The sequence below is a fragment of the Pipistrellus kuhlii genome, unplaced genomic scaffold (assembly GCF_014108245.1).
Source record: "Pipistrellus kuhlii isolate mPipKuh1 unplaced genomic scaffold, mPipKuh1.p scaffold_m20_p_6, whole genome shotgun sequence".
Taxonomy (NCBI): domain Eukaryota; kingdom Metazoa; phylum Chordata; class Mammalia; order Chiroptera; family Vespertilionidae; genus Pipistrellus; species Pipistrellus kuhlii.
Genome location: NW_023425562.1, coordinates 63869428 through 63894372, shown reverse-complemented (window position 1 = coordinate 63894372; position 24945 = coordinate 63869428). Strand labels below are relative to the sequence as shown.

Sequence of the window (24945 nt, the reverse complement as noted above, 5' to 3'; positions counted from 1 at the left end):
TTTAATTACCAGGTGCATCTCAAAAGTTGTGGAAAGCTACAGTAAAGAAAAAGACCTTTTTTGTTGTTGTTGTTCTTACACTTGCAGCAGTAATTACTTCTCATTTCCGTGTTCTTTGAAAAAAAAATTCTTATTGTATAGTTCATTATTTCACAATATTATTAGAACTAAAGCTTTAATAATTGATAATAACGAAAAAGGTTATTAACTCTCATTGGTGACCTGCTGCAGATCACTTGAACAATATAATGAAGTTTCATATTTGAATGCATATTTTCTATCAATATAAAATTTTGAAGATAAGGCATTATTTTATTATCTGTACTGCAGCATTAATGGTCTTATTTAGAATGGATATCTTTTGGATTGTAGTTTACAGAATCTCTCCCACTTTGTAACTGATAGCAGCTCTTTGCTTATTTTTTGGCATGCTCCCCGACCTCTATCCAAAGTGGAACTAGAGGATTTATGGAATTCTTAATTGGATGTCTAGCCCAAACAGCTGGTTGAGTGATTAGAATAAAACAGGCTGGGATATTGAATCTTTCTTTAAGAAATTTGTTCTGGCAGACCCATTTAGGGGTGAATTCAATTGAAGCTGAGGTTCCTTGCCTTCTTGAAGCCTGGCATGTTAAATCTCCCCTCTGTTTTTGGAGCCTCCCAGTAAATGGTCTTTATATTTTTTCTTAAGATAAAACATCTGTCCGTCATGGGAACCTTACATACTCCCAACTCTCAAAAGTTTGTTGAGTGACTGAATGAAGGCAAGGATCTTATAATCACTGGCTATCTTTAGCATATAAAAGTATTTGGTATATGTTTTCTGAGACATGGACACCTTTGGTTTGGTCTGCCCTATAGCTCTTTCTCTCGACTTCCCTCATCTACATGTTAATGGGGATCCAACAAGTTATTGCCGGGCACCTTAACTTGTGGCCAAAGTAGATTTGAACAGAGTGGCCAGTAAGTCACCAAAAATTCTGAATGGGAGGACAATCTGAAAACTCAGTATGTTCAATTGGCATTCTGTAGATCATTTCCATACAAAGATCTTTCCTATGCATATATGAATTTGGGCAAGTTACTTGACTTTCTTAAGCTTCAATTTTCACATCAGTAAAATGAAGACTACAATATTTACTTCCTAGGGTGGTTTAAAATATTAAATGTGATAATGAGGATGAAGAACCTTATACAATTCTTAGTAGTATACAGCTTAGCTTCCCTGTGTGTGTGTGTGTGTGTGTGTGTGTGTGTGTGTGTGTGTAGATCATCCTTTATAAAATACTGGAGGCCCAGTGCATGAAATCTGTGCCGGGGGGGGGGGGGTAGTGTCCCTGAGTTCAGCCTGCAACAATGCCAACATCCTGTGTGCCTTGGCCAGCCTCTGGCCAGAGGCCCGCCCGCCCACCCTTCTTTCCTCCCTCCCTTCTTGGGCCGGGGCATGTGGGTTGCTAGGGCTCATCGCCGGGGCAACACAGCCAATGTCCAGCACCCAGATTGCTATGGGTGCTGCCATCTTTGTGACAGAGTGACAGTTAATTTGTATATTACCCTGTTATTAGATATGATGATCATTCATTTATCTATTTATAGAACCACAGGTTAAAGTACAAGGTAGAAAGTACTGACTTTTGAGCAGCAGACTAATTATTCATGCAATATGTTAGTTGAATTTATTGGGCTAATAACAGCATGTGTAATATTAAGTAAGCACTTGGTTGGAAAAATTTTCAAGTACAAAAAGAAATCCTTGTGTATGTGTATTTGCCTGCCTGTGTGTATATAAACTTTAAAAGTTCTAAATATTTATTTTCTGTAGGCTCTAAGCTCCATCTTTTTCTGGACTATTTTATACCGGCTATTTAATAGGCACTCACTAAATATTTATATATGACACACACATATATGATACACACACATATTGATACATCATCATCATATTTACAGAACTAATAGGTTTATTATTAATTCTTCCAGTAAATGGAAACAAATTAGATTTCTTTTCAAAACCAAAACAAAATATCAATTTTAATATCTTTTTCTGTTTCTTTTTTCATTAAATTGTTAGGCTCACTTATTTCTTTTTGTCCTAAGTGATTGCAATGAAGATTATAATAATCCCACAAACTATTAAAATCTCTCACTATTGTTGTGGACTTACCTACTTTTCCTTGTTCATGATTATCATATCTTTTGGTGGATAGTGTTACCAGTAGGTACTGTACCTCATCATTCTTAATGGAAAACAAACAAACAAAAAAAGGCTAATATCACTGAATCAACTTCCTTTTTGTAAGTAGCTGTCTGGATTTCTGTTTCTGTTCCTTACATTTTCAACCATACAGTGTCCTTTCGGTTTCAGTATTTATAAAAAATAATTAGGCATTGCTTTTTCTTTGAACTTCAATTGTATTGTTTATCACTTTTATATATAATTTATTTTTTATATTCATTGTTATTACTGATATAAATGTGCTTATTTCTATCTTGTTAATATGTTTTCTACTCTTTTTTTTGCTAGTCTTTTTTTTTCTGCCTTCCTTTGTTTAATTTGAAATTTTTAAAAATATGTATTTTATTTTGATTTATTTATTTATTTTTTACAGAGAGGAAGGGAGAGGGATAGTTAGAAACATTGATGAAAGAGAAACATCAATCAGCTGCCTCCTGCACACTCCCCACTGGGTATGTGCCCACAACCAAGGTACATGCCCCAACTGGAATCAAATCTGGGACCCTTGAGTCCGCAGGCCAACACTCTATCCACTGAGCCAAACTGGTTTGGGCTAGTTTGAATTTTTTATTTCCTTTTTCTTAGCTACTGGTTCAGAAGTCATACTTGCCACTTATATCATTTTTGCTGTCAGCCTTAATTTTAAGACTTATACTTTATGAAGTCTAAGTGTAATTAATGGTTCTCACTGCCTACTCAGAACTCTAATGCTGATCTACTGTCCCCATGCTCCATATATTGTCCTGACATTTAATTCTCCCCTGTTTGCATATTCTTCAAATTAGTCATTATTATTGTTGTTTTAAACATAGATTGTAACTGTTTAGACTTATTTGTGTCAATCAGTTTATTCACTCTTATTTGTTCCATCCTGTTCCTGCTTTTTGAACTTAGTTTCCTTCTTGTTAAAATAGGTCCTTTAGTAGTAGTTTTGGTGAATTATAAATTGCATACATCTGTCTGAAAATATCTTAATTTTGCGTATTCTATTGAATGGTAGTTTAGCTAGTTTTTGTATATTTTGTCTACTATTCAAGCTATTTATTCATGCCTTTTGCCTACTGACTACATGGACTTTTAGTTTAGTGCTTTCTTCAAATCCACCTTTTCTTTGTGTCTTTACTTCCTTATTTTATGTCTGAATATTTCAAATATGCTTCTTTGAGAGTCTTTCACACTGTCTATTTCTCACTCCTAGAGTAAAATTATTGTTTTGCAGCTCTGCTTCCTGGGGTATCTGTGTAGCCTGAGTTATCCAAGGCTCTCTAAGGAGGTCTGCACATCTGCTTCTGCCAGGGTCCACTTCACCTTTTTAAACAAAGTTTTTACCTTTTGAAATCTAAAAATTACAACACAAAAGTCTGTTTACTCAACAAATAGTTATCATGCGGACAAGGCCGAAGTCCTGTCCTCTTGTAGCTTATAACAATACTAATTAATGGCACTTAAAATAAGTTCAAATTTATGTAAAAACTAGGGGGCCAGTGCACAAATTTGTGCACCTTGAAAGAAACAGTGGGACGTGAGGCTGTGGTAAACACAGGGGCAGGTCTTGGCCCATCCTCTGTGTCCCTGCCTGGCCCTTCCCACCATGGATCCCTGTCTGCTGGCAGCCTTGCTCCGACCACCACCACTCCCACACTCTGATGGTGTTGGCCCCACTCACACTCAAGATAGTATGGAGCAATTGGGACCAGCACCAGCAGCGAGTATGAGTGGGGCCAGCGCTATCAGCAGGTTTGAGCAGTGGCTGCTGTCCCAATCACCCCTCAGAATCAGGGAGAGGTAGAGAAGCCCTCAGGGGTGATTGGGGCTGGCAGCGGGTTCAAGTGGGACCATTGCCAGTAGCATGTGTGAGAGGCGGCTGCTGGCCCTTATCACCCCTCAGGAAAAGGGGGAGGGAGGGAGAGAAAGAGAGAGAGAGAGAGAGAGAGAGAGAGAGAGAGAGAGAGAGAGAGAGAGCGAGAGAGAGAGAGCGCAACATTAATTTGTGATTTGTTGTTCCACTTATGTATGCATTCTTTGGTTAACTCTTGTATGTGCCCTGACTGGGGATCGAACCCATATATCTGGATGACACTCTAAACAGCTGACCCAGCCAAAGCTTGACGGATTTATTTCTCACAGCAATATCCTGGATAGATATTTCTAGTATTTTACAAATGAAGAAACCAATTGAAGACACTGGGCTGAGATGCACTCCATCCAATCTTTTACATTTCCTTCAGCCACGGTCTTTTCTGATGCATTCTCAATCTTGTGCATCTTGGCTCACAACAAAAATAATATTTCTATGTCTCATGGGGATAAATGGATGAAGCTGCTCACAGCTGGAGGTGACTGGACCTTGTTGCTCTGTTTGGCTCACACCCTATCTAGTGCCCCTTATAGCATAGTATAAGTATTCCAATTGTCCATTTGCAGATGTGCAAAGGTGCACAGTTTGGGGTGATTTTAGAATGACTTTTGACAATAAAATTTGGCGGGGGGTGAGCTATTTTTCTGGTAAACACTTTCGGATAACCAGCACACAAAACCTTCTGCCGTTGCCATGGAAAATGGACAGAGACAAAGTACAAAGCTGATCTCTAGCATTATGACATTTTATAAATCAAGGCTGACTCTACTTGTTAAACTCTTTCATTTTGTTGTCAACATGTTCCATGTGTCCTTTCCTAATGCAGTGATCAAATACCAAGATTTCTAGGTTTCTAGATTAGCAATAAACATAAAATCATTTTAGAATCCATCTCCCAATTTCCTCTCCTACTTTATCTTTGCCATGAGTCAGAATTCTCTGAAAAAACAAAACGTTTTTGATATGCAGCAGATGTTTGATTCTGGAACGAAAGTGTTTTGCCCAGCGTTGGTGGGAAGCACTTTGGCAGCCTTTGTTTTTGCAGTTACTGGGAAAGAGAAACATGCCCAAAGCTACATTACTGAGGAGAAGGGCTGTTTTTAAAAATGTGAATAATTAACTTATTAAAAATCTCTAATGGAAGGGGACAGCAATAGGCCTGTTGAAACATGAGGAAGGCCTTAGCTGTTTTGGCTCAGTGGATAGAGTATCGGCTTGTGGACTGAAGGGTCCAGGGTTTGATTCTGGTCAAGGGCACATATCTCCGTTGCAGGCTCTTTCCTGGCCAGGCCTTGGTTGGGGGTTGTGCAGAGGACAACCAATCAATATTTCTCACTGTCTTTCACTCTCTCTAAAAATATCCTTGGGTGAGGATTAAAAGGCAACAAAAGAAACAAATGAATGAACAAAGGAGAGGAAGAAAAGTGAAGGAGGAATACACTTGTTAGTAAATCTTTAGAATTGACATAAAGCTATAAAGAGGGAAGACCACAAATTTTCACAGAAGACCTGCTATGTGTATGGTAGTGACTGTGCTCCCCTAAATTCCACAATTAACTTGGACCCTTATATAAAAGTTGCTATTGGTTTCCTTGCCTAAAGGCAGGACCAACTATGCTATAATCCCAGTACCAGCACTGCTCACAGTATTGAGTGAAGCTTGACTTCAGGTAAACTATAGCATTTTTTTGTTCCTTCTCTTGCCTTATCCTGCTTTCTCCACTCCCTTTCTCCTCTAACAAAGGGTTCAATCTCAGGCTGTGCTTCTTGGGAACCTGACTCAAGACACTTTATTTTACTGATAGGATAATTTAATGGAATCACACAGAGGTTAGAAATTGAGTGGAGATAACTCAGCTGGTATATGAAAGAACTGGTATTCAAATCTCAGCTTTTCTAACTTTACCAGGCTATTTCTTAATGTAGTTTTCATGTACAGTTGGTAGGTGGGATAATTAAAATACTCTTTTATCTTTCTGCATTTCAGTTTTAACAGCATGCTGGTGACCATGGATCAAGTCTTACATATATATCTGAACTAGAGGCCTGGTGCACAAAATTTGTGCATGGGGGTGGGGGGTTAGGGGAGGGAAGGGAGGGAAGCGTTCCTCAGCCTGGCCTGTGCTCTCTGTCAGTTTGGGAGCCCTTAGAGAGTGGGCCTAAGTCATCAGTCAAACATCTTTAGTGCTGCTGAGGAGGCAGGAGAGGCTCCTGCCACTGTCAATGCACTCGCCAGACATAAGCCTGGCTTCTGGCTAAGCAGTGCTCCCCTGTGGGAGCGCACAGACCATCAGGGGGCAGCTCCTGCATTGAATGTCTGCCCCCAGGTGGTTAGTACACGTCGTCATAGTGACCAATTGTTCCACTGTTTGGTCAATTTGCATATTGGCCTTTTATTATATAGGATTGCTGGTTCCAGATTGTCAGTAGCTTCTTGGATGTCCAGGACACCTCAAACTCAACATATCTAGATCTGAGGACATTATTTTCCCTCAAAGCTGCCTTTTTTGTAGTCTGCTCTAATTCATTTAATGGCAACTCCATCCTTCCAGCTGCCCCAGCCCAAAGCCTTGAAGCACCTTTGATTGCTCTTGTCCTCTCCTGCCCTACCTCCAATCAATCAGCGAATCAGTGCTGTTTTATCTGAATTCTAGATACAGTCAGAATCTGATCAATTCTCTTAACCTGCACCACTGCCACCATGATCTGAGCTGCCATTGTCTAGTCTGGATTGGGGCTATAGTGTTTTAACTGGCATTTCCCTGATTTTTTTTTCTCCATGTAGCTAATTTTAATAACAGCCAGAGGAATTCTTTTAATGTGTGACTCTGCTGCCTCTCACTTCATTTACAGCAGTGTTTCCCAAACTTCTCTCATGATGAGAATCCCCTGGTGGAGTGTTAAAATACAGATTCCTGAATCCCAACTAAGAAGTGCTAAACTAGAATTTTTGGGAACATATAGGTAAAATTGTATACTTAGCTAGTGCTTACATTGACCTACAAGGCCCTATGTAATATACCCTGCCACCTTCCATTACCTCTGTTATCTCTTACTACTATTTTCACTCCCTCAATCCACTCCCACACACTGGCCTCCTTGATGTTCCTCAAGCACATTGGACATGCTTCTGCAACACGGCCTTTGCACTGGCTGTTCCCTTTGCCAGGGACACATTTTTTAAAGATATTTGTATGAATTCTCTCATCTTCTTTGAAGTTTTGCTCAAATATCACTTATTTTTGTTTAAAATTTATACTGGCTGGTATGGTTCAGTGGTTGAGTGTCACCCTGTGAGCCTGGAGGTCACAGTTCAATTCCCAGTCCAGGGCAAAAACCCTTGTTTCAGTCTCAATCCCCAGCAGAATGTGTGCAAGAGGCAGCCAATCAATGATTCTCATCATTGATGTTTTTATCTCTCTCTCCTTCTCCCTTCTTCTCTAAAATAAAAATTTATACTTATATTTAAAATAAATAAAATTGAACCCCAACCTTAATAATCAATTTTCTTTATCTTACTTACCTTTTTGGTAAAATACCTGTAACAAAAAGGTAAGTAAGAAAAGCACTTACCTTTTTCTAATATACAGTGATATTGATTATTAACTAACTTATTTTTGTTTTCTTCTTTCTCTATCCTCACTAGGATGAGATCACACAAAAGGAGAGACCTTTGTTTCTAATCCCTGGTATACCCCTTGCACCTGGAACAGAATGACATATAGTAGCAATCAATAAATATATGCTAAATGAATGAAGGAAACTTACCTCTTTCAGTTTGAACATCTGTCTTTGAGCCAAAATTGGAGCTGTACAGAGTAATATTTTGGAGTTGAATGATTAATATAATAACTTAAGAAAAATGTTTGAGTATATAATTAAAATGGGGATTCTACACATGCAAATACACACACATCCAGACTCAAAATTTTCATTCCTGTCATCAAATTGTTCTGTTTGTCCCTTTTACAGGAGAATTTTTCTTTAAGGTCTTGTGCTTCATCATTGAGGCATTGGAGGACTGATTCTTATCAGTAAATGACTGGCAAATTCTCTTTTGTTTGATTAGCAACTAAAGAAGAGCACAGTAAAAAATCAGCTATTTATGAAATTTTAAATAAAACAACTCAATATTCTTTTTTAAGTTGTATTACCCATCCTCTGTTTCTTTTTTTGTTTTTCTAGGTTAGCATGTTTATTCCATCAAAGGAAATCATATTCTTCCTATGTCAAATGGGAATACATACTGGAATTGTGGGGCACTATAAAATTAATATTCACACATGACTAAAATATTGCACTATTTACAGTTTGCTTGGTTATCATGTAGTCCTAAGTTTCTATGGAAGGAATTATAACAAACACCTTACAAGAAAACATGTAAACATATGTATTATATGCATAAAAAGGACTGGAAACATCTTAAAATACTACCCCATTCTCTCTGAGGGGCAGAACTGGGGAATTTATTTCAATTTCCTGTACACATTTCTTGAGGATTTTTATAGGCTCTGCACATTTGTGTTCAGGTGAATAAAAGTTTCAATCCCCATCACAGGTCCGTCCTCCACTTTTAAAACTTTCATATTCTTTTATCTTAAAAAAAAAAGGAAGTATCAACCCAAGTATCCTTAAAAATGCCCTTTCTAGACTCATTCTACTTCAGTTATATTTTTTCCAACTATTTCGATAGCTGTAAAGTTTGATCTTTTATACATTTCTGAAGGCTATGTTTTTACAAGTGACATAATTGTTCTTTTGGGTAGTACAAACTGTGCTGTTGGAGGGTTGTAAAATATTGGCTGCCTCAAGACTTGTGACAAATTCTGAATGGTCCCTTGGTGATCAGCAGTAATGACTGTCCCCATGGAGATGAAATCCCTTCTGTCACAATACTGATTCTGGAGTTGAATGTGTTCCTGGCCCCTTGAGCAATCAGCAATTGCCCCTGTAGAAAGTAGGTGATCATTGACAGAGGTCATGCCCCATACATTTTAAAAGTTCTGGGTCACAGGTATATTTCAAAGTAGAGCCTGGAACTCCTCAATTATTGTTAACATCTTTCAAACTGCCAAGCAGGGCCCTTCAAACTAATCAAGTTTAAGATAAATAAGGTAGTTTCCATTTTGGCATCATTTATCTTTGTGGATGCAGCATTTTGCAAATTCAAATAGCCTGCAATCTATATCCCAAAGGAGCACATTGAGGGTGACTTTTTAAAACATTGCTGAACTTGCCATTTACTTTTAAGTAGGTGGGATCCCTCCTCACTCCCCTACCCCCAATGACTTCAACAAGAAATGATGCTAACTATCTCTCTATATAAAAGGCTAATATTCAAAGTGTTCCATAGGATTTTTGACCAGGAGACTGGGAGTTTGATCTCTTGCTATCACGTGCATTGACGACCAGGGGGCAGTGTGAAACATGGCAGGCAACCAGCAGCAGCTGCAGGGCATTGAGGGAGTGAGGGAAGGAGGAGGCCGGGAGGCAGGGAACCTGATCAGCCCTGATTGATGGCCAAGCCTAGGAACCCTATCCATGCACAAATTTTGTACACCAGGCCTCTAGTAGGGTTAATAATAGGAGGAGGGGAGAGAATAATCTTTAATCATTACTAATGAAACATTTGAGAGGAAAGATGTACATATATTCTCAAGTGGCTGTGACTGGACCTGCAAATCAAAACCCATATCAATTTTTGTTTTGTAGGAAGAAAAACACAAACTATGAGGGTACATTATATTGAGCTACATTTAGAAATAATCAACTTCAAAAGAGAAGTTTATTTCTTATAAATGACCTAGAATTCTTCCCATCTGAAAACAGGTGCAGAAATGGCCACCTCCAAGTGAGTTACATAAACATATTTCTTGAGGGTGTTTTTCTTCCCTCTCAGATACTTGTTTTTATTCAAGAATATTACATGGTAAGTGAAATGCTAACTTCTATTCCATTCTTTGCTGGAAGGAAGTGCTTATTCATTAATTGGAAAGAGAAGGAAAGAAACCACAGCTGCCCAACTGGTTACACTAACCACTTTCTGTTTTCAACATCTTCTGCCAAAAATAATGTCTGGCATTAGGAGGGGGAGAAAAACAAATACAGTTGGAGATTTGAGAAAAATCAATTCATTTTAGCATTGTGTTACTTTTATGAAGGGAAAAAAACACAACAAACATCAAAGAAGTGGTTGTGTATCACAACCCCAGGTATTAAAATATGAAATGTCTGCTTACTTCAGTTCCTGAGTTTTGCTTTAGCCAAAAGTTAATTTTCCTGGAGAATGTATAAAGACCCTTGGATTTCTAGAAAACTCTTTAGTGAACGTGTCATTATCCTTAACAGGACTCTGATGGTTCTCTAAACAGTACATATGCTTCCTAAATTACTGTTTTTATTTTTGTAAGAACATATTTTATGCATTAAAAAGAAGTGCTTTCAAATTTTTTCTTGATCAATAGCTTTCTTCTCTCTTGTTTTATTTTTTTAGTAACTTAACTAAGAAACAAAGAAAAACAACTTTGAAATACTATTAAAATAAAAGTATTTTTGTATACATTAAAGCCGTGTCTAGTGAATAATAATTTAATTGATTAATACCGATTGTGTGTAGGGTCCTACCACAAAATAAAAAATAAAACATTGTGAAAGTCATCAATTTATATTTAATTGTTCAGCAGGTTGTTCAAAGCTAGGAGAATATTTCATATTCTAAAAAGAAAATTGCTAATTCTGTCTCTTCCCTGGCAGTTTCACTGGCAAGGAATTGTTTCTTACAATTCAACTTTCTTTTCTTCTTTGATCCTCAGAATGTGGAGTTGATCTGGTCACAACTGCTGCAGGAAAATGCTTGGACAAAAGTTAACTTTCTATTTAACCCCCTTCTGTGGCTCTTTAAACATTTCCTTCCTTTTCATAGAATGCTCTTTCTGAAAGTTGTCATATTGCCAAATTCTTGTCACCTTCCAATTTTAGCTCAAAAGCTACTTTTCACCAGCAGCTACCCCTTGCCAAAGTTCCTAATTGAAATTGTAATATTAATATAGTCTCAATATTCTGTATTTCTCAGATTTTAAAAAAGACACAAAAGTCATGGTGACATAGAAAAAGTAATGTATTCAGGATACTCAAAGAAAAGAAGGAAACTCCTCAGTGCTATAAATAGGATGACATATTTTTATTTTCTGTATACCAATACATCAGGGATAAGTGCATGTTAGATACCAGTTTTTAATTGAAAATTGTGAAAGTGACTTCTCTGTCCTTCACTGTTATAACCCGGAACTAGCTCTTTGCATACTTTCAGTTTTCTTTACTTTTTTTGGTTCTATTTCATCATGTGTATGCTCTTAATATATTACATGCTTCTGGAAGGCAGAGCACGTTTCATGCATTTTTGTATTCTCCATTCCATTCAGAAAAGTTCACTGTATAAAATGAGCTCTCCACATATGCATGAAGAATGAGCATCCTATTTTCCTATTGACAAGACTCATGATATATTTTTATTTTCTGTATAGATATCAACTAGTTTTTAATTGAAGTTGTAATATTAATAGTCTTAATAGTCTGTACTTCTCAGGTTTTAACAAAAGACACACAAGTCATGGTCACATAAAAAAGTATGGATTCAGGATACAAAAAGAAAAGAAGGAAACTCCTCATTTCTATAAATATCAAATATGTTTTGTTTGTTTGAAATTTCCTACTGCATAGTAACAGGAAAAGGACTTAGAGAGCTCAGAGTCTTTTTAGAGATAGAATCTCCCTTCCCGGTAAATGTGAAAATGTACTCTCAACTTTTTTACATAGTTCCCTATGAATAATGAATGTGCTTAAAGGAATATGCTGCAGTTTGTTTCAAGCAAAACTGAGATATAAGTAAAAACAAAGGTGGTGTATTCCCTCTGTCCTCCCCCCCCCCCATTTTTAATAGAAGAAAGGGAGATGTGGAATGTTAGGAATTATTTATAAAATTAGCGCACATTCCTCTGATTAACACGTTGTCCCACTTTGCTCAATGCTGTAAACACACTATGGTAGAATAGCTACTTTCACAGACTCCCGGCTACAGGGCACACTGGGTAAGCAAAGTTGGATGGTTTTCAGAACTGTCATCCTTAGTAAATTTATAGACACAAAGAGACTGTCATTAAAATTTAGTCAGTGACCCCGAGCTTGGAATAATTTCCAACTGTTACTCTCAGCCAGGGGTGGACTAAAGTCTAAGGAGCGATTAGGGGCAAATAACAAGATTGGATTCTGACATGCTGGGTGAGAGGTGAGTAGAAAAGAATTGAGATGCTGATTGTATGATGTTAGATAATTTAAATCTAACTAAAGAAGTGATTTCTTCTTTGCTGAGCAGTCATAGTTATTCAGCAGGGTCAGCTGCCAGCAACATGATCATAATCAGTGCTTCTCAAAGTTGGGTGTGCATAGAAATCACCTGAGGATCTTGTTAAAATGCAGATTCAGATGCAGCAGGTCTGGCCTGGGCCTGAGATTTCACAGCTCTCACTGGCTGCCAGGTGATTCTCAAAACACACTCGAGCTATCAGAATAATAAGGATCTACTGGTACAATTGTGCTAATTCAGTATATGGTGGCTGCATGTGGATATTAAACACTGAATCGAGATGTGCTGTAAGTGTGAAATACACATCAGGTATTTTTACTGAAGTACAACTTAAATACCACACAATTACCCCATTTAAAGTATATAATTTAGTGGTTTTTGGTATATTCACAAGGTTGTGTAACCATCACCACTACCTAATTCACCAGAACATTTTCATCTCCCCCCAAAAAAACTCCATACCCTTTAGCTGTTATCCACCTCCCATTCCTACTTTCCTCCCAGGCTCTGGCAATCCATTTTCTAGATTTTCTTTCTTTTTGGGTTTGCCTACTTTGGACATTTCATCTAAATGCAATCATATAATATGTAGCTACTTTCATTTCTGATACTGTTTTCAAGGTTCCTCTATGTTGTAGCATGTATCACTACTTTCTTCTTTTTATGGTTAATTAATATTCCATTATAAAAATGTCACTTTTGTTTATTCATTTATTTGTTGATAGACATATGGATTGTTTCTACCTTTTGGTGATTATGAATATGGTTGCCATTAACATTTCCATACAAATATTTGAATCAACATATGTTTTTAGCTCTCTTGAGTATATACCTAAGAACAAAATCACTGGGTCATATGGTAACTCTCCTTTTTGATTTTTTGAGGAATTGCCAAATTCTTTTCCAAAGTGGCTGAAACATTTGATATTCTTTTCAGAAATTTATGAAGGTCCCAGTTTCTCTACATTCTTCCTAATACTTGAACCAATATTAATATATTACTATTATTAAGTAAATTCAATATTTTATTGAGATTTCCTTATTTTTATTTATTTATATTTTTGTGTTTCAGGATCCCATCCAAGACACCACATTACATTTGGTTGTCATATCTCCTCAGACTCCTCTTGGTTGTTATGGTTTATCAGACTTCTCTTATTTGAGAAATTTGACCATTTGGGAAGTACTGGTCAGCTATATTGTAATATATTTTTTCTGTTAGAATTTGTCTAAAATATTTCTGATAAACCTGGAATTATAGATAGGTTTGAGGGAGAAATATCACACAGAAAGATAACCACATCATATCAAGGATGTATACTATTAACATGATTTGGTCATTTTGATTTTGATCTTGATCACTTAGTTGAAAGCACTGTTTCTCAGATTTATCCACAATAAACTTATTTATTTTTTAAAAAATATAATGATAAGAACTCATATATTTATTTTATACTTTGGGTTATAATCCAATGCCATTTTTATTTTATTTTTTCCTCAAATTATTCAAAGTTTGACAATTGAAGACTCTTTCAGTTTTACATGCTCTGATCAGTGTGAGATTTGTTGTTTTGAGTGCTTCTTTATTTTCTGGCACTGCAAGATATCTAGGCTCTTGTATATTTTCTTCCTTAGTTACAGAATTAGTCTCTTCTCCAAGGTGCTCTGTCTCCTTTGATTAGTGATATTCAAACAAGAAGTACTAAGAAAATTGTTTATTTGCGATTTCTTATTTCTTAATGTTGACATTTATTGTTGAGAAATTTCCTCTTAGAACTGCTTTTGCTGCATCTTGAAGTTTGGTATGTTGTATTTCCATTATCATTTGTCTTTACATATGTTTCTTTTGATTTTTTTCTTTGAACCATTGGTTGCTTAATTTAATCTCCATATATTTGTGAATTTACCAGTTTTCTTTGTGTAAATTGATTCCTCGTTTCATTTCACTGTGATCAGAAAAGATGCTTAATATTATTTCTCTTGAAATATTATCTTCTCTCTCTGCCTCCTATTTCCATCTTGACTCTACTTGTTATCATTGAGAATTTACATTTTTTTCTATACCCTGATCAAAGAAATGCCCTCAGAATGGGACCTAAAGATCAGGTATTAGTGTTGGTGTTATTCTATTATTAATTATGACTATCAATTATGTGTTAATATTTATTGAACATTTATTATGCATTAGGTCTTGTGCTATTGCTTTACTTAAACCGTCTCATTTAAGCCTCATAACAACTCTATGAGGTGGAAAACATATATTGCTCTCATGTTATAGCTGAGGAAATTGAAACTTTGAGGACTTAAATCACCTATCCAGGATCACTCTCTGGTCATGAGTTTGAATAATGATTCTTATCTAGGATTCTGGGATCTGAGTGCTGAGTGATTCATTTATCCAGCCTGAGATGATTGCTCAGTGGAAGTCTGTGGGCAATTCTGAATAAGTTGGGGCATTGGTAATAATGGAGGGGTGTTCTCCCTTCTTTGTTGTCCTAAATCCCTTTTCACTGATCTCTTTCACACTAGATTTGTCTTTATGGTCACTCAACTTGTGGTGGCTTCAACTGCATAGGCACCTTTTGTCTCCTTTGGACCAACTGCCCACTTCCTCATAGTCACAGGATCTAGCAAAATGCTCTGCACACAACTGATGCTTATATTGGTTGCATGAGTTAAGAATTATTCAGGAATCTCTTTAAGTCCTCAAACTAGGCATATATTAAAACTAACTGGGAGCTTTAAAAAAATGTCCCAAGTCACGCTCTAGACTGAATACATCAGAATCACTAAGGTTGGGGGCAAACATTTGCTTTTTAAACGCTCTCCGTAGGATTTCATTGGGCCACCGAAGTTGTGAGTCACTTCTTTGAGGGGAAGCAGGATCAAGTATTTCCTGGTTCTGTTTAAGATATAATTGCATTTTGTAATGTAGGATTTAGGAAGCAGGAAGTACAAGTGCTGTGGGAACAGTGTTGTTTGAAGACTTGAAATATCAGCGATGGCCCTTTACTCTTTCCACAGTTTCCAAGAACAAAGCTGTCACATCAAGCTCTTCATTCCCTTTGATTTTGTTGCTCTCTCCTCACTTGTTTTTCCACTTTCCTCCAGTCCATGCATCTAGCCTCCACTTGATTTGCATCCAGTTCTGCCTCTGCTGAAATCTTATCTGGCTGCTTAGTGTACACAGCAATCACTCCCAAGAATTACATTTGAAAGCAGAATGCAATCTTCATAATTTGCACTATCCTGGGATGCATTCATCCTAATGGAGGTGACTGGGTCATGCAGGCTGAATTTGAGAAACATTTTTGGCTTTGTGTTCTGAGTCCTTCTAAGCCACCTGGCAGTTAGGGACTCTCTTCAGGCAGTGCTTGCTGATGCAGCCTGACTTGGCACCTTGCACAGAAAAGGAACTGCAGCCAATCTTACCATTGCTATTCTCAGGTGTTTGTCCAAGAGAAGCTGGAAAGAAGAACCTGTATTTATAACTCTGAAAAGGGATCTTAAGTGTGGATGATAAAAAACATACTTAACATTAATCAGATAATCTGTTTCTGTGCTACCTTGAACTTTACTTAACTCCTTCTAGGCCTCTAGGTAGTTTGATCACAAAAACTTGCCATAATGATTCATGCCTTTCTGTATCCTCATCACTTGCAAAAGTGTGCAACGCCTCTGCTCCAGAAGTGGAGTCTTTATCTCCACCTCTTGAATCTAGGTTGGCCTGTGACCTGCTATGACCAGTAGAGTATGATGGGTATAATATGTGCCAGTTCCTTATTTTCTGTCAGGAGACCTTGCATACTGAAGTATGGTAGCAACCATACTTAGGTAAAAACTGCTGTTTCAATTTTAATCCTGCTATTCTGGCTTCTGCACTTGCTTAAACAATAAGGTAGTTACCTCAGCTTCCAGATTGAGACCTGGAGGCTAAGGCCTGTGGACCAGGACCACAAGATATTGATTCCCACTGACTCAGTAGCTTCAAGAGTAGAAACTGTAGATAACCTTTATAGATTAACCGCTGAGCTCTGCTTCTGTACTATCTGCTTTCGCAAGATAGGGCCACATTCCAATGTCCAGCAGGATGTGGCTGGGAACGACCCTGTGGGCTGTTCCCAGCCTTTAGAATTTAGAATTTAAAACAAAGTAAAATTCTTGTGGTTTAGACCTTTAAAAGGACTGCTTATACCTGCAATGGCATGGTCATGTGGACTCCACCTGCATGTGGTGCTCTTGCGGCCATCCTGGCAAGTTCAATAAATCCTTGTCTGCTTTTTTAAATCAATCATCAGCCTCTGGTGGTCTTATTTTGAACCCAGAGTTCGACCCCACAACACATACTTTTGCTCTTCTTTCTTAGAACCATGAGCTGCCAGCTGGATTATAAAAAAACCACACAGCAGCCCTGGCTGCTATGGCTCAGTTGCCATATTGTCCCATACCCCCCAAAATTGCCAGTTCTACCGATTGATTTTTCTCTCTCACAAAGATTTTTTTCCTCTATCTCTCCTCTCTCTTTCTCTTTCTCCAAAATCAATAAAAACATATTTAAAATAAAAACCACATAGAAGACAGCTGAATTGTCCCAGCTCAGGTCATTCTAGATCAGCCAGCCTGTCAAACCCAAAGATGTGAGAGAGCCCAGTTATGACAGCAGAGCACCCATGTGACCTGATAGGAATGTGTGGTTCCAGCCAAGACCAGAAAAGCTGTCCAGGTTGCCCATTAGACTCTTGAGAAAAAAAATTCTTATTATTTTAAGTCATTGAGTTTTAACTTGTTTGTTACATGGCAAAAGTTAATTAATAATCACCTTGATTATTTTTTCTTTAAAGGAAGGATTGATAAGTTAATTTCGGAAGCACTGTAGTTTTAAATGAGGCTGTGTGCAGTTATCACCTGTGGATATAAATCTAGAAGTTCTGTCTCCATTACCAATCCAGAATTAGGGCTGGGACCCAATTTCTATGTTTCTGTAAATTTCACAGGTAGTGCCAATGCACGGATAGAATGAAAAGATTTCTTTGAAAGTTTTCTTCTGGCACTAAGAGTGATTATCCTTTTAGGGTTGTAATCTACTATTAGAAGTAAATGACCAGATAAGGTCAGAATCACATTAGGCCAACCTAAGAATGAAGGGACTCAGACTATACAGTGAAACTTTCAAAAGGTAATAATCCCAGGGCATTGCCTCTTCCTACCTCTTGAAGATCTTTATGTTGGCCAGAAATTATGTGCTTATAAGAAATAGAAATTCATTTAATATGTAAAGGAATTTATTACATGGATTTAAAGAATTCTCTTAGAATGCAGGTTAGATAACACAACCAAGCTTTATCTGGTATGGACTTGGGAATGAATGGCATAAGGAACCAAGGATGTCTTGGTTTCTCTTACATACTTCCTTTTCACAATGCCTCTCTCCCCACAAGAATGCCCTGATTCCCCTGTATGTTTTCTTTTTTTCATTCTCTTTTCCTTTTAGCAGAGCTTTTATTTATAATTTTTTTATTTCTCAGTAGCCTACTGGTTAAGTTCCAGGGCAACTTTGTTCTAGAATTTACCTGATCTTCCTGTTGCAGATGGCTCAACCTCTTTGTGTCCTAATTACAAACCACTAGGAAGAGGACTCTGGTCCAGTTCAAATCAGAGGTCCAAAGCAGGTCAAACCACCATGCCAGGGAAGGCACCTTGTTCTATAGGGCCTTTGTTGCTACCTGAGAATGGGTTAACAAAAGAGAACATGTGGAATTGGGGACAATGATTCCTGAATTTAATGAGTGTAGGACAATCTATTATATTTACATTGGCTCATCAAATCAACACATATGAAAATGCATCAACCAAATTTCTGAAATACTTAAAGTTTGATTATAACAAACCATTGTTGAATACTATTGTGTGAATATGTTTTCACAGTTGTCATTATATTTTAGGTTTTTGTAAAAGATAGAATTCTATTTATGTTGAATATGTAGGTAGTACTTCTCAGTTTTCAGAGTACAAATCTAACACTTGCTTTACATCTTTTGGCACAGATTTGAATTTATGCTCCTCCCCACCCCCCTTCAGAAAATGCAAGCAATCATTTAAGAAATGACCAAAAAATAAATACGAACCTTCAAAAATAATTTTGCTAGCAGTTTGGATAACCTATCTTATCGTTGTATTCCCAGGGAAAAGGCACATATACTCAAATTAGAGAAGGGATTTGGCTGATAAATTTGGAAGGCAGAGAAATGATTGATGTTTTGCTGCATTTATTTGGAATGCCTTTTCAAGGAACCAAATTATAAACAACCATTGCACATAGTCATCTTATTTAAATTCAAGATATTGAGTACAAAATTTTAAAAAATGTTTGGTAACTGCTTTAGGAAACTACATTGAACTTGTAAACGTGACCTTTGGCATCATGGAATTTTATAGCTTAGTGAGGAGGTTGGTATTAATCAATTAATGATGGACATAATTATAAACTGTGGTAAGGACAGTAGTGGAAAATTACAATCAGGTTCCAGAGCATAAAACTAGGACACATGTTGTATTGTCAATGTGGTGAGGAATTGAGAAAGTGATGTATGAATGGTGAGCTGATATTTGCATGGAATTGAAATAGGCAAAGACAAATAAAAGTGGGGGCCTTGTGGTGTGGGAAAGTGTAGCATTGGAGAAACTTAAGGAAGACCAGTATGATTAGGGACTAAATACTACTAAGGTTGAAGATAGAGGCAGGTTCTATGTTTACATGAGGCAGGGCCTTAGTCGGGATTTTCACCTTTATCCTGAGAACGATAGGAAACCATTTGGCAGACTTAATTAAATGAGTGGTCAGAGCAAGTTTTCTTTTTAAGTTTATTCTCATTGCTGCATTGAGAATGGTCTAAGAAGAAATGGGCAAAAAGTATTTGGACAGAGCAGTCAGGTGGCGATAGGTAAGAGAGATCATGGTGGCCTGAAGTGGTGGTAGCAATAAGATAGAAAGAATATTGGGCAGATGTGGAAAGTATTTGTAAGGTAGAATTTGTAAGGTAGAATTCTTGCTTATGGGTTGAATGATATTTTACCCCCTCTGCATCCACCCGCTTTGGTATGTAACTATGAAATGTACTCTGACGCTCTGGACTTGACCATGTGCCTGGCTTTGAGTAATAGAATGAAGCAGAAGTGTAAGTACGGTGCTTCTAAGTCTACAACTCAAGAGGCCTTGCTCTTTCTTGTGTTTCTGTCATCTCCATGAGGACATTCCTGAGGTAGCCTACTGGCATGGGGAAGATACATGGCAGAGACTTGAAGTGCCCAATCAGCCTAGTTGAGACTTATCTAGATCAATGGAAAGCCAGTTGGAACAGACAAGTTAACAGCCTAGCCAAAAGACACAGAGTCCCCAGGCATGTCCCCAGCTGGTACCTGCCATGTGAGCAATACATGCTATTGTATTATGCCATTGAGGCTTTGTGGTTGTTTATTACTTGGCATTATTATGGTCATAAATAACTGATACAGGGAGGAAAATATTTAGAACATAACTGTTCATATATTATTATTACTATTACTATTATAGTGCAGTTTAATATATTATATTGTCATAATGCAGCATTCTGATTGAGAGGAAATTGTTAATTGAAGCCTTCCTAACACATGGCAAATAACAAACATTTTTCAAAAGTTAAATTGATAAGAGTATAGCTCTTTAGTAGTGAATGATACTAAGAAAGACATTTCCAAAAGCTTAGTTTAGATATCTCACTTATTTCCAGAGAATGTCATATGCTTGTTGTCAAACCTTTTTTTATGTGTTCAATAATTCATGATTCTTAAAAGAAAGGTACAAAGTCAAATAGCATGGCAATGCATAAGAACAAAAAAGCAAAAATTGAGCTGGCAAACTTCTGTTTCAGAGAGTTTCCTTTTCCTTGCATGTTTTGTTGGTTTTGTCCCTATTTTTGCACTGGCTCACTAGAGCGTCACAGAAAGAGACACTTTATAGAAGGCACAAAACGTTCCCAACAGCGTCACTATTAGTTCAAAGTTACATCTCTTCAAAAAGGATGAAAGGATGAAATTGAACAAAAAGTCCACTCTTGGAGTTTGATGGTGAAAGGAAACCTGTTATGGACCAGAGGGCTTAAATGAAGCCTTGACCTCTGTTTATTGATGTGCATAAAGTTCCCACACTTAATTATGGCTACCAGGGTGAAGGTTTATAGTAACTTTTCCTCTCAGAGGAGAGATAAATTGAGATATTCCTAGGAATAAAATTGTCTCCTTTTCTTTTTTATTTGAACTGTGATTGCTTCGTATTATTTTTTGCATGCTTTCAAGTGGTTTTGAACTGGTTGTGTGTATAAGAATTATTAGGGAGGCTGTTAAGCCACAGATCCCTAGAAATTCTGATTCTTTGTGTCTGGTGGGGGGGAGAGACAAGATTTTGTGTTAACAGCAAACTCTCAGGCTATATTGATGCCATCTGTCTGTGTACCACATTTTTGAGTGGCAAGACCGTAGAGTCTGAGGCATCTCTAGTCACAACTCCAAAGAGAGAATCACACACACACACACACACACACACACACACACACACACACACAAATTCTTTTAGGCAAATGATTCCCATCTTTTAATTATTTTAACAATTAAACAATAACTGGTCCTATTTTCTAGTTACTGCCCAAAAAAGCAAGAGCATAGAGCAACCTTGTTAGGTTGGAGAATAAGGCACAGGCCTCCATAAGAATTTATTTGCAAATAATATAAATTGGTAAAAAGCTACTATTGCTTTTCCCTCCTTCCCCAACTCCCATGGTGCCTTCTAGTATTTCACAAAGTCAATCAAGCTGAAGAACCAAAAAATTGAGTCTTTAATGAGAGGAAATGAAGAGTTTTGTTACATCTCTTCTGTACCTGATTATGCTGCTTAGAGGAAGGCATCTTAATGTTCTAACATAAAAGAAAATCTATGTGTGGAAAGAGTCAAAAGCTTCCTCCTCCAATGGAGTCCCATTTTCTATTTGAAGGGAATCAGCTTGGGTGGAAGGCAGAGCAGTGTCAGCCCACTTTGCTGCAGATTTCTCTTGTTGAGCATTATTGGGGCTATTCAATCCTTTCCATTTCTCTCAGGTCACTGACACAGTCTGAGTGTGTGACAAGGAGTGCAATGGGTGTTTTCAGGCTCCTGATCACTCTTCTTAATGCTTCCTCATTTTTATGGATATTGTAAAGTAAGGATCTTGACTTCTACAACATATAGGAAAACATAAAAGAACTCAGGGGTCCGGTCCCCACAGAAAATCACTGTTAACGCTTCAATTCATTTCTTCCCCATTTTTAGGCCTGTACAAACACCTAAGTATTTTTGCAAAATTGGGGTAAAATTTTTACAGGTTTTTTTCTTTTTAATAACATCATAGACATTTTCTCATGATATTAGATACTCCCTAAAAAGCAAAATTTTTACTGCTGTAGATTTTTTAAATCTTTGTTATTTATGATAATTTATTAAATTGCTTTCTTTATTGCTGGTTTATGTTAAAACTGACATTTCTGTCTTTCTTTCCCCCTCTCTGCTTCTCCTCTTTTTCTTCTCTCCTCTGTTTTTCTTTTCTCTTTCATACATTTGTGAACTTGTGAGAAAATAAGGTTAAAAGTAAGAGGACTTAACTTTTGAGAATATTAAAGTACAAGAAACAATGTTTATTGTGGGAATACTTGCACATCCCTAATTTCCTGGAGTCTGAGGTTATATTGGCCACTCACAAAAAGAACAAGGGGCAAAGCCTGGGACCCCAACAAGTGAGAAAACAAAAACAAGCCCCAGAAAATGAGTATTGACCCATAGATATCAAGGATATCAAGTGAACTCAACCATGGTTCTGAGTACCAAGGGGTCAAAGCAAAATGAACAATATATAGGTGTCCCCCAAAGTGTATAGACTCTGATTGCTCATATGTTTCTTTCTTTTCAGATTTAACCCATAGAATTAATAATTATTCAAAATATGTATACATTTTTGGGTGACCCTGTGTATATTGTAGCCTTATAGTGCAAAGCCTGTGGAGGTCTCCTATTTCTGTGTACTGAGTGCCTGTAATATTCTGTTTCTTGATTAGATGCTGACCTCACAAGTATGTGTAGTTTGTGAAAATATACTGAGCTGTCACTTTTGATCTGTGCATATTTTTTAGTATCATCTCATCTTATATAATAAAGAGGAAATATGCAAATTGACCCTCATGCCCTTGAATAAGATGGCCACTCATATGTAGTCAAAGATGGCCGCCCCCATGTGGTCAAAGATGGCCATGGAAAGATGGCCAGAAGGGGAGGGTAGTTGTGGACAATCAGGCCAGCAGGGGAGGGTAGTTGGGGGTGACCAGGCTGGCAGGGGAGAGCAGATTGGGATGATCGGGCTGGGAGGGGAGGGTAGTTAGGTGTAATCCTGCCAGCAGGGGAACAGTTAGACTGGCAGGGAATGGTTAGGGGGTGATCAGGCAGGCAGGCAGGTGAGCAGTTAGGAACCAGCAGTCCCAGATTATAAGAGGGATGTCCCAGATTGGAGAGGGTACAGGCTGGGCTGAGGGACACCTCACTCCCCATTGCATGAATTTCATGTACCAGGCCTTTTATACTTCAATAAAATGCCTACAAAATCATATCTATTAGGTGACTTTCCCCCAAACTCATAAGGTGAACATTTGCTGTAATTTGTGGGGGGTAGTCGAGTTCCACATCCCTGGCAGAAAAAAAATGCAAATTTTCTTTGAAGAAATGTAAATTAAACTCAGAATTTTCACAAATTCTTCTAAGAATTAATAAATACAAGAGGGAGTGAGCCACCAGGTGAGAACAGAGCACCGTACGTATTTCAGAATCACACCAACAATGACAGTTAATGCTGGAATTATCAGAGGACAACTATGAAATAAGTGTGATGGGTATGTTTGAAAGTGTGATGAAGTAGGGAATATCAATATTGCACTTATTAGTAAAGATCCAAATGGTAGTTCTAGAAATGTAAAATAAAATTTAAATTAGAAAATCAATAGCTTTAAAAAATATGTAATTTTAAATGTCTACTAGACACAAGAAAAAGTGGAAATAAACAAGTGAAATTAATTTTAATTACATTTAACCCAATAAATTAAAAATATTACCCTTTTAACATCCAATCAATACAAGATTATTAATGAGATAATTTACTTTTTTCATACAAGTCTTTGACATTTAGAATGCGTTTTATACTAAAAGCATATCAATCTGGAATAGTTACTCTTAATCTATTCTGTATACACACACTGTACTTACAGTTTTCTGCTGTGTGTAGATGGGCATGGGTCCAAGAAGAAGCAAAACTGTTTATTTAAATTCCTATGTAATGTTAATTTAATTGAACAGATGTGTTTACTTTATTGAACCATTTTCCTACTGAGAGATATTTTGTTTATTTTTCATATTTCAAATAAGTCTGCAAGGAGCAGCATTTATTCAAAATCTATTTGCATGTGTGTATTTCCAAGGCATAGAGTTTAGATATGGACTTGCTATACAATGGATGGCTTTAATAGCAGATTAGGCACAATTGAATGCTACTTAGTGAACTGGAAAAGAGATCTGAAAAAAAAATACCCAGAATGCAGTACAGAGAGACTAGGGAAGGGAAGATTAAGACACATAAAGAACACAGTTATACGTGTTAAAACAAAGACAAAAGAAAGACAGGGAGTAGAAATGTTTCTAAAGATAATACCTAAGATGTCTCTAGAATTAATTAAAAAAAAAATCCACAACAAAACAGCAGTTTCCAATTAAAACGACCCAATGAATCCCAAGGAAAATAAATGAAAAGAAACAAAATAGATCCAGAGACAGAAAAACATGGAACAGAATTATGAATCTCCAAGGGAAGGTGGGGGTGGGTGGGTGGGTGAGGAGAGATTAATCAGGGAACTTACATGCTTATATGCACAGTCATGGACACCAACAATAGTGTGGTGGAGGCCTGGGTGTGGGATGGAGGAGTTAGGGGGGGGGGGGGGTTGGGGTTGGGGGAATCTATAATACTTTTAAAAATAAAGATAAATTTAAAAAGGAAATAGAAAGAAGCTCACCTGGACACATGATAGTGAACTTGTAGTACACTGAAGACAGGACAAAAAATTTTACAACCAGTTATGAAAAAAATAAATACGTATTAGGCCAACAGTTGGCTTCTGGAAGGCAGGAGCCAGGAGGAAGATATATAAAGTGCTAAGAGGACATACTTGTCAGTCTACACACACACTTGAGAAAGAGCAAGAGCGAAATAAATTTTCCTGCAAAAACGAGTTTGCAAGCCACAGACCCTCATGAAGGGAGTGCATCTGGAATGTATTTAGGTGGAAAGAAAATGAGCCCAGAAGGTGTGTTTGAGATGAAAATGAAATAAATAAAAATTAAAATAATGAATATGTTGGTAAATCTAAACAAACACTAATTAGATAAAT

The 24945-nt window shown here is 37.2% G+C and overlaps 2 long non-coding RNA genes across 2 annotated transcripts; both read left to right on the top strand.

Annotated features, from left to right (window-relative positions):
- The first annotated feature begins 8416 nt into the window (after window positions 1-8416).
- Window positions 8417-10542, top strand: LOC118708201. Its single transcript, XR_004984487.1, has 2 exons — window positions 8417-8623; window positions 9807-10542. It is a non-coding gene; the product is annotated as an uncharacterized LOC118708201 (long non-coding RNA).
- Window positions 10543-22094: 11552 nt separating this feature from the next.
- On the top strand, window positions 22095-24492 carry LOC118707966. Its single transcript, XR_004984423.2, has 3 exons — window positions 22095-22646; window positions 22943-22945; window positions 23081-24492. It is a non-coding gene; the product is annotated as an uncharacterized LOC118707966 (long non-coding RNA).
- The last annotated feature ends 453 nt before the right edge of the window (window positions 24493-24945 follow it).